We start from the raw sequence: 15,286 nt of genomic DNA, 5'->3' as shown, positions 1-15,286 counted from the left end.
AAGGCCCTACTCTGTGAAGCATGCTGAATGCACAAATATTACTAAGACAAGATTCTAGCTTTCAAGGAGCATGCTGATGAGTGGTTAGCTAGACAATTTGAAAAATAGATAATAGGATAGAGACTCAGATATGGTGCCCACCTTATCTGCAAGCTAGGTAGGAGAGGGCTCAACAAAGAAATAATGGATTCTGCCAGCACTTCTTTCTGGGAGAAAGATGCCCCTCCAGTCCTCACTCTGAAGTCAGACAATTCAGTTCCTCCCTGTATGTCCCTGGCACCTTTCGAGCTGCTGCCCCAGTACTGGAACTCAAAGCGAGTGACTCCATCAGCAAGTAAGTCTGTGTTCAGGCCCTTTAAGAAGAATACCTGGGAGTCCAGTTACTCTCTGTTTCAGCCACATCTCTGCTGGTTTTCACAGCCAGAAGACTTCTCTTCCTGGTACTGGAACCCTGGGCTGGGGAGCCTAGTGTGGGGCTGGGACCCTTTGCTCCTTCAGGGGGTATCTCTGCAGCTGAGATAATCCTCCCTATTTTTAAGAGCCACACATGGATGTGTGTGTGTGAGACTAGCCCATTCAGCGTCTCCGCCCCTCCTACCGGTCTCAAGGTAGCTTCTTCTTTATGTCCTTAGAGGTAGGACTTTGGTTCAGCTACACTTCAGGCAATTCTCAGTGATGGCTGTTCTGTAGTTTAGTTGTAATTTTGATGAGGTCGTGAGAGGAGGCAAGCACAGCATTCACCTACTCCACCATCTTGACTGGATGATGTGTAATAGTTTTTGTGCACCTGGGAAGCCTGGATTGCAGGGGAGATATAAACAACTCTGGCCATTAGTTTGACCCTGTGATTGATTAATGGATGCCAAATAGACAAACACAGAATCTAAGAACACAATTAGATCATTAAGGGAGTTAAAGAAGCTGTCAGTCCAGTCTCTCCATTTTACAAATGAGGAAATTGATATTTATAGATGTAATGTCATTTGTCCAAAATCCAATGAAGCTTTTTAGCAGTGCTGCATGAAATAGAATTTCCATGCACTACTCCCAACTCTGTGACTTCTTTGCTACATTCTGTTGACTTATGCTAATATGCATAATTACTTATGCAATTCCCTTCACCATTGCTTGAGAATGTAAAGCAGAGATTGTCAAACTTTTTCTGTAAAATATCAGGTAAATACGGTAAGCGCATGGTGGAAAGCTCGTGAACTTAATTGTCTGACCTTATCTTAGTGTTGCAGATCATACAGTCTCTGTCACAGCTACTGAACTCTTCCATTGCAGCACTAAAGCTATAGACAATATATAAGCAAATGGGTGTGTTCCAATACAACTTTATTTATGGACACTGAAAAAAACATTTTTCACCAGATAATAATACAGTGCAATAAATACATCCAATAGAAGTTTGTTTAAAATACACCTGTATAAATGTTCCTTTCCCCGCAAAGGCCTTACTTGACAGCCCATTCTGTAATTTCTTTTTACTATTCTTTTTCATAATTTTCTTTTTCTTTTCCTTTAGCGTATTTATCACAATTTATTATTGTATACCTCAGACTCCTATGGATTTTAGCACATAGACCAGAGAAATTATGTCTGAATTGGAGAATACTTCAAGAGAAGGTGATATTTTCAAGGAAGCCTGGAGCTAGATAAGCCAGGGGAAGGCAATTCAGGGAGAGAACTGTATACCCACATAAGCCTGGATTAGCCTGGCCTTGGGAAGGATCAGTACAAAGCTCTGTGTGAGGGTCCCCAGCAGGGAATGGCCTGAGGTGAGAACTGAGATGTAGGCAGGGGTCTTGAACACCAAGTTTCAAACTGGGAGGTAACTCAGCATGCCATTTCCCCTCCCTACAGCTGTCTTGACTGGCCTGAGTCAGACTTCTGAGAGCTCAATTCTCGCCTGCCTTCCTTCTTCCTCTTTCCCCTCCTCCGTCTTCTCTCATCTCCTCTCTTCCCCTGAGAGTGAGACGCCCAGGTTCCCAGGCCAAACCCCCACCCCCATCCTGGTTTACCCGCTGACGTCAGCTTGGCTAGCGGGGTGTGTCTGCTTTGCAACTCTGAGCCAGATCTGGCCTGCCCTTTCCGGCTTTGGGGGAACTCCCAGGATGCTGATGTGCTCAGAGGGAGCCCAGTGGACTCGGGCACACCTACCAGGGGGCTCACCGGGGGCTTCCAGGGCTTTAGAGAAAGAGTCCCTTCCTCCGAGACATCTTGCTCTGGGGGAGGGAGCGGCTGTGTCAGCGCTGTGGTTTCTTGCAACCCAGGCTTGCGTCACTCAGTGCCACCCTTCCCAGGGGAACTGTCTCTAGGCTGCGCCCTCCAACCACACCGCTGACTCATAGCCGGACTGGTCTCGGGGTCTTCAAGTCAGTTGTGCCTGGAGGTGACAGAGAGTGATAGCAGCCTTAATAACAAATAGTTGGTACTATTTATCTAGCACTTAGTGTGCTGGCACTGAGTTACCTACACCATATAGTTCTCCACTTTGCGTAACCCAATGCCCCTTTCTTATAATAAATATTTTTCAACACCACTTTTAACATTTATAGATAATGTGATCAACCTACATCACAATTTCATAATATTAAACTGTAAAATGCCACAATGTAAAGGGGGAAATAAAATAAATTTACAATACAAGCACATATATTTGGTGCTCTCTTAGGCAGCACGTACACTAAAACTGGAATGATACAGAGAAGATTAGCATGGTCCCAGCAAAAAGATAATTCATAAAGCATTCTACATATTTCTTAAAAGTACACATATTTCAATATGGAAATGTTTGGATAGACCCCCACTAGAAGATATAATAAAGCAGTCACATACTGTGAATATGCAACTAGGAATATAGACTAATACAGATATGTTACATTATTGGCACAAATACTGCCAGCACTTGCCATTTGGTTATGATTTTCTGCAGGGGTGAACTCTCCTGCTAAAGTTCCAAATAAAACAAGAGTCCAGTCTTCCCTTGATTGACATAGTGTGCCTCTATCTTTATTTTTTTTGCCCCTCCAGGTCGATTCTAGCCCCCTCTCTACCCGGCTCTTGGCCCTGGAAGCCTGACCTACCAACCATACTCCTGCCCTCTGATTTTCTATTGCGTTTGGCTAATGAGAACCCTGGCAGGAGATGGAATGAGGAAAGAGAGATTGGAATACTTATTTTTCTGCCTACCTCCCTGGCTATATCCCTCAACCTAAGGTCACTGCTGCTTTCAAGGTGGCTATAGTAGAGGCTTCCCTTTCTTTCAGGCCCCTTTTGGCAGAGAATGCTAGCTTTCATCCTAATGGCCATACCCCCACCTTCCTTACTCTTGTATCGGGGGCAGCAGTGTGCCTGGCTGATAAAACCACATTCCTTTACCTTCCTTACAGGTGGGGATAGCTAATGAGAAGTCCGTGGAATTGATTGGGTAGGGTTTTGAGGAAGCTGTTGTGGGGACTGAAAAAACAATACTTGCCCTCTGACCTTCTAAGTTCTTCTAGCTGGCCTAGAGATAGATTAACAGGAGAAAATAAAATTTTAATACATGCACATGGGGAATTCACATAAGCATGAAAATTCCCCAAACAGTGAGACAACATTGGGTATATGTGACATTTTGGACAAAGGAGAAAAGGAGGGAACAAGGTCTTAGATTTCAGAAGTGAGAAGGGGAGATTTACAGGTAGCTGAGGAAGCAGGGAGCACATAAGCCTGGCAAATTTTTGCTAGGCAACCCAGAAACAATGAGAAACAAGAGGCAGGGGGATCTAGTAAACAGACCTCTGCCTGAAGCCCTCCCATTTACCATACTTAATTCAAATTAGGCTAAGGCAGTATCCTAAGAACACCTTCCTGGAGCAGACTCTTTCATCTGAATTTCTTAGGCAGGAAGCGGAGGATCAAAAGGTTCTTTCTGAGTCTTTTGTTTCTTAATAAACAGCTTAAAATCAATATCGCAAAAGACAGCTTCAGGGTGACAAAACTGTCCCCTTCACTGTTTAAAGGGGTTAACTTAGCTACCAAGCCCCCCTCTGCTCTTTTCCCCTATTCTTGCATCTTCATTTCTGTGCCATGAACTGGATAGGTGGAGCTCTAGCAGTTATATTTCATCCATGAGGTGACCTTAAGGATTGAAGTTATGTGCTGAGGATGGCAGAGTAGAAGACAGAAGAATTCCAGCTTCTGCGCCTTGTAGAGTCCCCAAATCAGCCTGGTCCGGTTTATCATGTGAGAAGAAAATAAGCCCCTGTCTTATTTTAGGTCACTGTTATTTTGGCTCTCTCTTACTAGTGGCTGAACAAAATTCTTCATTGGTGTAACCCTAAAAACACTCTCATAATTCAGTTTCTCTCCACTTAATAGTTCCCAAGTCATTCATTCAATTAATCATTTAGTCACTACTCACTCAAACACTCTCTGATTAAAGAGAACTATCCTATACAGTCATGTGTGGCTTAATAACAAGCATACGTTATGAGAAATGCATTGTTAGGAGATTTCTTCATTGTGAGAACATCATAAAGTGCACTTCCACAAACGTAGATGGTATAGCCTACTACTCACTAGCTTATTACTCCTGCAATCCTATAAAGCATGTTACTGTACAAAACAACATGAGATTACATCAAATAATGCAATCAAAAGACAGAGTAAACAGGAGAAGTATCAGGCTATTGTCCTAAGTAACAGGGCAAACTAGTTTACAGCTAACTTTTTAAAAGAGAGATAAAAAAACATAGTATAGTAAATACATAAACTACTAACAAAGTTGTTTATTATCATTATCAATCATTATGTACTATATATAATTGTACATGCTATACTGTTATACAACTGGCAGCACAGTAGGTTTACTTACCTCAGCATTACCAGAAACACTTGAGTAATACATTGCACTTTAGGACAGCTACATCATTAGGCAATAGGAATTTTCAACTCCATTATAATCTTATGGAACCAACTTCATATATGTGGTCTGTCGTTGACTGAAACGTCATTATGCAGCGTATGACTATTCTAGAGTCAGATGAGATTGTGTATAAAAGAATGCTGTAAATACCAATGCATTAAACCCATATTAGATTGTGTTACTATTAATTTTATTAATATTATGATTTGTTGTTACTCAAGTGTCACAGTTAAGGAGTTTTTAGTATGTGGTATGCAATTTGCTGGGGGGGAACTCCTGTTAAGTGGTGTTAACCTAAAAATAAAAAGCCAAAATGAGAGGCAACAAGCGTTTATTTGGGATGAAAGAATTGCAAGACTGGAAGCACAGATTCAGGAAGAAACCCACGTAATGTCCTGATTACAGGCTGAGGGCAAGGGTATTTTATGAGAAAATTGTGGGAATAATTACATGAATAGAAGAAATTCCTATTGGTGCTGACAAGCTGAGTTACTCTTTAGTTAAACATGGTAGGTTCCTGATTCTATCTTCAGAGTCCATAATCAGCAGTTCTTGTGGTCAGGATGTCTGCTTTCCTGTTAGCTTCACAAAGTTGTTTGGAAGACAATGTTTGAGTGGCTCAGTTCAAAGATTCAAGGAGCAAGACATGCAAGACATTCCTCTGGAATGGCTGTTCTGCCTCCATTTTAAAATGGTTCCACTTATGTCAATTTTCACAGTGTGTGAATTATTGAAACCCAGTGGTATTTTATGTTGTAAATAAAAGAAATAAAGGGTGACCTAGTGTGAGTGCTTCTCAAACTTTAATATGCACAGAGAAAAATTTGGGGGTCTTATTAAAATGCAGATTCAGAGTAAGAGGGCCTGGGGCAGGGCCTGATGGTGTCTATTTCTAGCTCGCTCCTAGGTGATGGGGCTGGTATTGGACCTTTGAATAGCAGGGACCTGTGAGATCTTTCCAGGTGCTGGGGAAAGAAATGATGAAAGAGGAAAAAGGTAAATTGAGAGCAGAGAGGAGAGAGTTTCTGAAAATGGGAAACGAAGTTATTTAGAGGCTCTATTTTCAAGCAGGTTAATAACTTAATTAATAAAAGCCATGAAATGTGCGTATGTTATTTCATCGGATTCTTACAACTTTACGTAAGGGGAATCACAATCCTTATTTTACAGCTGAGAAAGTGGAAGCTCAGAGAAGTTAAGGGATGTATCCAAAGTCACACAGCAGGTCAGGGGTGGGAATAGGATTGGGACCAGATTTTTCAGAGGCCAGAGCCCGTATTATTTTCTAACTACCCTGCTAAAATTCCAGAGTGAAGCTTACTCCTTTTTCTAACATCTTCTCCCTCACCCAGGAAATGCTAGTCAAGGGAGGGGGACGGGCTACCCTAGAAAACCAGGCATACCAGTATTTGCATCTGTTTGGCTCAACTCTTATCTATCCTAAAGGCTTTCTCTGACTGCTAAACTTTGTTTTCAAACACTAGGGTCTGGGAGCTGGAAGTGGGAGGGTCCTGGCGGGATGTTTACAAGTTTTGTTGGATAGTTTCCACTTCGTAAGCCCGGTCTCCTCTCTGGAGGTTGCCATATTCCACAGGAGCAGGAATTTAGCCTAAGAAGTGGGAGTCACAGGGGTGAGAGCAAACCCTGCTCGGGCTCTGACCTGGGACTTTGGCTTCTGATGCCTGTGGTCTTTGAGGGACTACTGAAACCTTAAAGTTTGGTCCAGCAATCGGCAAACTGGCAAGTGCCTGGCCCCAGTAAGGACCCTCTCTTCCTCCCAAGACAGGAGACAAACGGGTACTCTGTGTCCCCACAACGGGTCAGCACTCAGGGCGGAGGCTCTGTGATAGGCTCCCTTTGCCGGTGCTGATCCCCGGGGCTCTGGCGTAAATCTGAGCCGTTTCCTTCTCCAGTTTCTCACATGTGACTAGCCTTTGTCTAATTTCACCACCGTAGGGAGCTGGGGAGGGTTCCCTGCACAATAAATCTTTGATTGAGAAGGTGGTTTTATCATTTGAAAGGGTCATGTTAAAGAATGAGAAGATGTAAATGACTAATGTGTCCAGGTAATAATGAAAAGGAAGGCCTCAGGGATAAGCCTGCAGTGGCAGAGCAGGGGTGAGGAGGTGCAGGTGGAGAGAATCATGGAGGCACATCAGGAATGCCAGTCTGAGGCCTGATTGCAGAAAAGTGTGAAAGAACGTCCCAGCGAGAAGAGAAACCAGGACACATAGTGTGGTTCCTCTCTTCTCCAGTGGACAAGCTGTGGTCCACTTTGACGTTAGCTCCACAGATGTGCCAAGGTTATTGGATGCATTGCTTTCAGGCCTGGGGTCCAGCTACAGCAGCAACCCCAGAGGTGGGGAACGAGGGGGCAGTGCCCAGAGGTACCCTAGTGTGTAGTGTCTGCAGAAGAAAAGACTTAACAGCATCTACTCTGGCTCAGCCAAAATCATCCTCCAGCCTTCACTTCTTCAGAGGTGTTTCCTGTTCCCAGGCTCCCATCTCCCGTTGTTTCTGAGACAGCGTCAGCATTTCCAAGTCAGTGAAGGCCAAAGCCACCAGATGAGCTGCAACACTGAATGGTGTTAGATATTCCAGATCACTCTCACTCTGGCTGGTCTGGTCCTAGAAACAGAGGAGAGCCAGGAAAACCCTGCCTGGAGCACATGGCCTCCACTTGCTCCCGGGCACCACTGTCTTCAGGGCCGTGCTACTCCTAATGGTTGACAATACTTGCTGCCTCCACTTTCTCAATTACCATTCTCCCATCACTCTGTAGACTAACTTCTGCCCTACCCCACTGAAACTGCTCCCACCACTGGCACTAACAGTCTGGAGCTAAATCCAAGGACCGGTCCTCAGGTGTTACCTTTTCTCTGAGCCATTTGTCTGTTGATTATAATCATTTATTCTCAAAAATCTCCATTCTAGGGGTTCTTAACGAGGGATCCATGAGTCTCTAGACTGTCGTCAGGAAGAAACACCATGCAATCTCTGAAAACTGTTACACAGTGTTGTACAAACATGCATTTTTCTAGGGAGGCTGGTCTAGGGAATTCATTGGCTTCTCCAAGGGATCTGCCAAAATGTTAAGAACCAGTAGTACCCTTGAAATCTGTATTGGTATAGATGAGGTTCTGCTGGGAGTGATCCAAGATAACAATGGTTGATTTATCTATCTTTCAGGTATACAGCAGTAAGTCACCAGAGCTGGAGTGGTGGCTCTGACCTATGACGTCCTCAGGGACTCAGGCTCCTTCTAGCTCTGCTCTGCCAACATCAGGGGGTAGCCCTCAACCTCTGGAGCATCTCATGCTCCAGGCAGCATGTTGGAAGGAGGGACAAAGAAGGATGTAAAAGACATGCTCCTGCTGCCTCTCATAGATTCCTGGGAGCTGCCATGTGACATTTCTACATCTATATTACTGGCCCAAACTTAATCACATAGTCAGATCTATCTGCAGAAGAGGCTGGGAAACATCTTATTCTGGACAGTCATATGACCAGCTAAAACTTCATTACCATGGATGAAGGGGAGAATTGATATTGGGGGACATCTATCAAGACCTGTCAGAGCTTCTGGTGGATACTGGGGACTGGCTCACACAACATCCCTTTCCATTTCTTTCCATGGTATGGCTGGGAAGCCACACTTTCTAGACTCCTTTGCAGCTGGCATTACAAATGTGATTTAGGAATTGTCAGTTAAATGAACGTACATAAGACTTGAACATGGAACTAAGTTAAGTGGGGAGAGGCAACAAGTGAGGCATCAATTTTGCTGGCATGGATCATGGCGACTGTTTTCATCATGGTCACCAGCTTTCTGGTTCAGCAGCTTCTTGTAGTAATAGTGGTGGCGGCTTCTTTCCTGATCATGATGGCAAAGGCATGGTGATTCTGAGGGCTTACAGTGATCTCTGGAAGCACCATTTTAAGTCCACTTCTCCAGCTCTTTCAGCAACGTGGTAAACCAGAGCTTCCCAAACTATCATATTCATATGAATGGCCTGATGATCCAGCTAAAGAGTAGATTCTGATTCCATAGATATGGAGTGAGATCTCAGATTCTGCATTTCTAACAAGCTCCAGGATAATGTCTGATAGTAGGATGAATTTTTGAGTAGCTTTGTCCTGCGGTGTCCTCTGCTCAGCTATACCTCATCATAAATTCCTTTCTGCTTTAACTATCCAATGATGGTGTGGGGACAGAGCCAGGAGTGCAGTTTCCAGGCTCTCGGCCTCACATGGAAAGGTGCTCATTCGGGTAGTAAATGGCCATCAACTGTGATTGGATGGCCATCAGCTGTGGCTAGTTGGCCGTCAGCTGTAACCAGTGAGCCATTGGCCACTAATATAACTGCAGTGGCTATGCTAGCAGGAAAATGGGGGGCTAGCAAGAAGATGGGGGCTGAGCTAGCAAGCACGGATTGCAGTTAGCACGGCGGATTGCAGCTAGCAATTGGGGTTGGTTGGCAGAGAGAAGCGGACAGCAGGTTGGGGATAGTGTGGCTCCTGCTTCCTGTGTCTCCAACCCAGCCACCAGCGAGACTATAGTGGTATGACTCCCCTATCTATGGCTCCTTGGGTGTTCCTTTTTGGCCTCACCATGTCCTGCATTCTTAATGTGGGGAGCGGGAGCTGAGACCCCGCATAATACCCTGCATGACAGATGGTTTCTGACTGTCCTAATTTACTGACTGTTTCTTCCTTGTCTCTTTTAAGGAAACTTCTTCCTGTGTTTGTCCTTTAATATTGGTGTATGCCAGAAATGAAGCTTAGGATCCTTCTACAGACTCTTCTTGGATGATTTCCTGCAGTCTCTAGACTTCCATCACTATATATTTCTCAAATCCCCCAACTGTGTAGTCCAACCAGCTGCTTGTCCCTCCATCTTGGATTGTTTCCCATCCTTTCTTGCCACATTTTCCTTTTACATCATTCTTGAGGCTTTGGGTTTGCACCTCCACGACAAGTATCAGTATATAATCCTTGCCTCAGGCTCTGTTTTCTAGGGAACTTGGGCTAGTACAGCTTTCAACAAACTCTTCCACCCTTCTTTCATGGAATGTTAGTATCTTCTGGAACTCAGGTTCCTAGAACACGCTTTGGCAATGCTGTGTTTGTCATCTTTCCCTGTATATCACAGGCACCTGAGATTCAGCATGTCCGAGATGGAAATCAGTCTGTTTTCCTTTATATCTGTTCTTTTCTGGTCTGACCTTCTGGTCTGAGTCTTTCTGGTCTGAGACTTTTCTTCTCAGTCTTAGTGACTGAGACCACATTTGCCCGTCACCCAAGTTACCTGTGGGTCATTCTTGACTCCTTCTTTTCCTCTTTCATCCAATCTGTCACCCCCCTTCCTCCTTTCTTCTTCTCATCTGACTACTTAACAATTAGTCATTCTTAAAGAGGCAGTGTAGGTACCATCTTCTTACTACATTTCCTTGGTCTGGATGATGTACTCTGCTGAGCTCCCACAGGCCCCTGAAATTATCTCTCTTATAGCACCATACTTTATGGTAATACATTTTTTTTTCTTTTCTTTCTTTTAATGAATCTGTCTCCCCCACCACTTTTGGTGTTTTGTTCAATTCTTAATCTCCAGCACCTATGATGGAGAACTGATTAATTGATAGATGAGCGTGAATTAGACAGGTGGGAAAGAGAAAACTCAAATTTGTAATTTCCTCCTGGGGTAGGAAAAATAATTTCCCCTCTACCCTTCTGAGTTTTGGCTGAGATCTTTGTAATAACACACAGATTAGCAAGAGAAAAACAAACAGAAGTTTATCAACATTTTATCCTTCATGTGTATATGGGAGATACCCAGGGGAAAATGAGTAATTCCCTGAGGTGGCTTAGAATTCAACATTAAATACCATTTTAATAGGGAAAAGGGAGGGAGATAGAGGCCATTTAGGGGAGAAGAAATGATTTTTAGGAAAGATAAATGGGCCCTTAGAAGAATAGATAGGAGATACGATAATTTGTGACAAAGTTTGTCTGGGTGTGATCTCCAGTCTCCTCTCCTGTGATAAGAGTCAATCTTCCTTGGTTGATAAAACTCCCTGGGAGGGGATTTCAGACAATTGATTTCCTTTTGGAGGATCTGTCTTTAGTCAGATAAAGGGAGTTCAGAGAAAAGTCCTCCCTGCATTTGCTATTTTTCAAGTTCCTTCAGCTCAAAAAAATCAATATACCAAAGTGGCATGTTTTGGGGTGGTGTATCCTGAACTCCTGCAGTCATATTTTGGGGTGACATATCCTGCTACCCCTCTGCCTCCACCTTAAGTAAAGAGGAAGTATTATGAGATGGTGAGAAATATGTGTTTGCTCTGCCCTGGGTTAAAGTGGCTGGAAATTATACTTTATAATCAGCTCCGAAGCACCATTCAAAGATTTTAGATAAGTGTTCAAGGACTACTGCCACACAGTCCAGTAGAGCCACAGGTGCCTGGCTTTTAAGGAGGCACTCACTCCCAGGGTCAGCCCTTACAGGGACCTAAGAGTGAGTACCTCCTAAAATTCTGGGCACCTTACATGCCTAGCCCCTGTCCTGGCCCTACAGGACTTAAGCTGGGATTCCCACTGACTCATGTTAAAAATCAGAAATTCATACTTGATATAAAATGAAGTTCCATTTAGGGAGTGTATTCGTTTCCTCATTTGCCATAGCAACATATCAAAAACTAGGTGGCTTAAAACAACAGAATTTATTGTCTCCCAGTTCTGGAAGCTAGAAGTCTGAAATCAAGATGTTGGCTGGGTTGATTCCCTCTGAGGACTCTGAGGGAGAATCTGTTCCATGCCTCTCTCCTAGTTTCCCAGGATAGCTGGCAACTGTGGCATTCCTTGGCTTATAGATGCATCACTTCAGTCTCTGCCTCTATCTTTAAATGGCATTCTCTGTGTCTTTCTGGCTTAACATGGGGTTAGCCCCCTCCCACTAGCCCCCCTTTGGAGAAGCTGTCTTTATAGAGGACAATCATTCTTAGACTTCCTTTTTGGTTGCTCTTTTGAGAATTGAATACTTGTTCTAGATCCTCTTCCTAGAAAAAAGCAGTTAGAAATGTATGAGGATGGAATAAAATTGCTTGGTATTTCCTTTATGCTCAATATTCTGCAATTTCATCATAAATACACTAGGCATACATCTTTTTTTGTTGTTTTTTTGTCTTGGTTTATTCTTCTTGGTGGTCAGGGGGCCATCTCCGTGTGAAAGCTTATGCCTTTTTACACCTGTAGGAAATATGCTATTACAATTGACCCTTGAACAACACGTTGGGTTAGAACTGCACGTGCCCACTTATAGGCGATTTTATTTTTCAATGAATATACTGTTGACCGTCCATATTCCCTGGTTTTGCATCTTCAGATTTAACCAACTGCGGTTCAAAAACAGTATTTTTTTATCTGAGGGTGGGAATCCACAGGTGCAGAGAGCCAACCATATGCATTGCTCTATATACTATTTTATATAAGGGCCTTGAGCACCCTTATTTTGGTATTCGTGGGGGGTCCTGGAACCAGTTACCTGCGGATACTAAGAGACAAATAAGTTTTTGGGGCGTCAGTTATATGCGGATTTTCAACTGTGTGGGGGGTCAGCGTTCCTAACCCCCCACTTATTCAAGGTCAACTGTATTTATTTTTTTATTTCCCCCCCTCTATTCCCTCTGTTCTGTTATTCTGGATTCCTTTTAAATAAGACGGTAACACATGTGGATCCATCCTCTATGCTTCCTAACTTTTCTTTTATACTTTTCACCCTGTTCTTTTGAACTTAATTTCAAGAGAATTTCTCCACTTGATCTTTCAACTCTGTCATTCGCTCTTTAGTCATATCTGTTTTGTGATTCAGCCCATTGAATTTTTATTTGGAAAACTGAGTTCTTAAATTTCCAAAATCTCAGTTGATTATTTTTAATAAATGAAATATCCTTTCACATTTCTTGTGAAGATATTAATTACACTCAATTTAAAGTCTTCTTCTTTAGTACTTATTAATTCTGTTTCCTGGATGTCAGTTTTTCTGATGGTGGATTTCAATGGCTCTGTTTCATAGTCCTGACTTTACTCAAATGTTTAGTTCTAGATATTTGTTCAGCTTTTAATTGTGCCTTCTTGCTCTTCTCTGTTTTGTAAACTGTCCTGTGTATAGTAACTTTGTGGCATGAGTGGACTGTACTGGTTGGGTATAGATATCGGGGTGTATGTAATAAAGAACACAGCCTGTCTTATCTTTTGGATACAGCAATTCTCTTCCCTTCCTGGGCATTAGTTGTCATCAGGAGAAAGCTTTGCCTCTGGCCTAAGAGCCCACACTCACTGGATTGGTCTGAGATAAATCCCTCCTGCAGCTGGCTGATTAGTATAAATGTGAGGAGAAGAAAGGGGATAACTTCATCAGAGACTCCAAATGCAGTGTCCCGATTAAGCACCCCAAGGCCTGGCCCAGGGGTCTCTTTTCCTCATATCCATTAACTCTGAAATTGGAGTTCTTTTTTAAACATTTCTGCTTTTGTCCCAGTCTTCTTGTGCATATATTTTTTTATAAGTGTCAGTCTTTTCTTTATTGTATGCCTTTGGTGCTAAACTTAGAATGTCTTCCATACTCCCCTCCATTCCAAAATTATAGTCATCTACTTTCTTCTTTTACTATTTTTATGATTTCATGTTTTACATTCAGATATTTCAGCCACCTGGAATTTGTTCTAATGTCAGCCATGAGTTAGAGCACTAATTTAATTTTTTTCCTAATGGTGAGCCAGTTGTACCTACTATGCTTTCCATGTATGGGCTTTTAAAAGGCAGCTTAGGGGCGGATGGATGGCTCAGTTGGTTAGAGCATGAGCTCTCAACAAGGTTGCCGGTTCAATTCCTGCATGGGATGGTGGGCTCTGCCCCCAGCAACTAAAGACTGAAAACGGCAGCTGGACTTGGAGCTGAGCTGCGCCCTCCACAACTAGATTGAAGGACAATGACTTGGAGCTGATGGATCCTGGGGAAACACACTGTTCCCCAATACTCCCCAATTAAAAAAAAGTGTTTTAAAAAATAAATAAATAAAATAAAATAGAATAAAAGGCAGCTTAGCCCCATAGAGCTCCATAAAAGCCTACGAGTTAAGAATAGAAAAGCTAGGGCTATAACTCAGTCAGACGCTCATCTCTGCTCCATTACTGCTTACTCTGGGACTCTGGCAGAGCTCAGTTCTCCTTTGGGAAAAAGCTCCAACCAATGATGTAAGGCTGGGAGGGCTGAGGCAGTGAGAATAGGATTTGCAGAGAACCCTCTAGAGGAGGTTAATAGTTGCTGTGTCCCTGCCACTGTGCGTAACCTCTTCATGGGAAGAGCCTTGCAAGAAACTCCAGGGGCCCCAAGCTCTACCCCTTAACTGTTCTTTCTTTAACCCCCATGTCCTTTCCCTACCACTCACCCAAAGTCCAGCTCATGCTGCTCCAGTGTGAAGCCTTCCTGATACACCCAGGTTGGCTTAGGTGCCCCTCCCCTTGGTCCCCACTACATTTTGCACCGACCTCTAGTACAATCTTTGTAATTGTTTGTTGTCATGTCTGTCGTGGATGAATAAATTAATTAAAAAATAAACTGAGTTATCAGGCATGAAGCGTGCTATCTGCCAGGTACAGAGGAAAAAAAAACAACTACCAATGGACGTGCAGTTGCTGCTGCCCCCGTAGACATGTTCATCTGCAGTATTTTTTGAGACACAGGTGTTCGTGGCCCCGTGGTTGGCAACATAGAATGGCTGTGACTTTCATCAGGCTGCCCGAAGCTGAGGAGTCTATTCCCTTTTGACCAAGTGTTATGTCCCAAAGGTACCAGGAAGAGTCGACTTTGTCTCTTTCCTCGGGGAGCTAACAACATGGTGTATAAGTGTGTAGAGAGAATCTTGGAAGAAACTTGAGGAAAGGAAGAATCAGGGACATCATGACGTTCAAAGAGAACAAGGAATGTAAGGAATGTAGGTGAGTTGGAGAATGCTCCCCGGTCTATAAAATATGTGCACCAACAGCAAACCAGTATTTCCTGTATGCTGAATGTATGTGCATCTCTAATCTCTCAACACACTTTATCTCATTTCATCCTCATGAAAACCAGTGACTGACGTTATCAGTTCCATTTTGTAGTAGAGGAAACTGACGCTCAGGGAGGTGAAGCGATTTACCTACTGTCACAATTAGAAAGCCACAATCAGCAGCCCAGGTAAGGAAGGAGTTACAGTAACTACAGAAAAGAGAAGGACCTAATCATTGGCTGTCTGTACTTCCCAACCCTTTCCTTCTACTTGGAACTACCGGGTGGGGTTAAACAGAATTTTCAGTTTTGTTCTCTGGGCCGTTT

General features: G+C 43.3%; 1 pseudogene; it reads left to right on the top strand.

Annotated features, from left to right (window-relative positions):
* The first annotated feature begins 2,665 nt into the window (after positions 1 to 2,665).
* LOC117032594 (uncharacterized) lies at positions 2,666 to 2,764 on the top strand (annotated as a pseudogene).
* Positions 2,765 to 15,286: the final 12,522 nt, after the last annotated feature.

This window comes from Rhinolophus ferrumequinum, chromosome 12 (genome assembly GCF_004115265.2).
Source record: "Rhinolophus ferrumequinum isolate MPI-CBG mRhiFer1 chromosome 12, mRhiFer1_v1.p, whole genome shotgun sequence".
Classification (NCBI taxonomy): domain Eukaryota; kingdom Metazoa; phylum Chordata; class Mammalia; order Chiroptera; family Rhinolophidae; genus Rhinolophus; species Rhinolophus ferrumequinum.
Note: the sequence above shows the minus strand (reverse complement) of the source record. Positions and strands in the feature narration are given on the sequence as shown.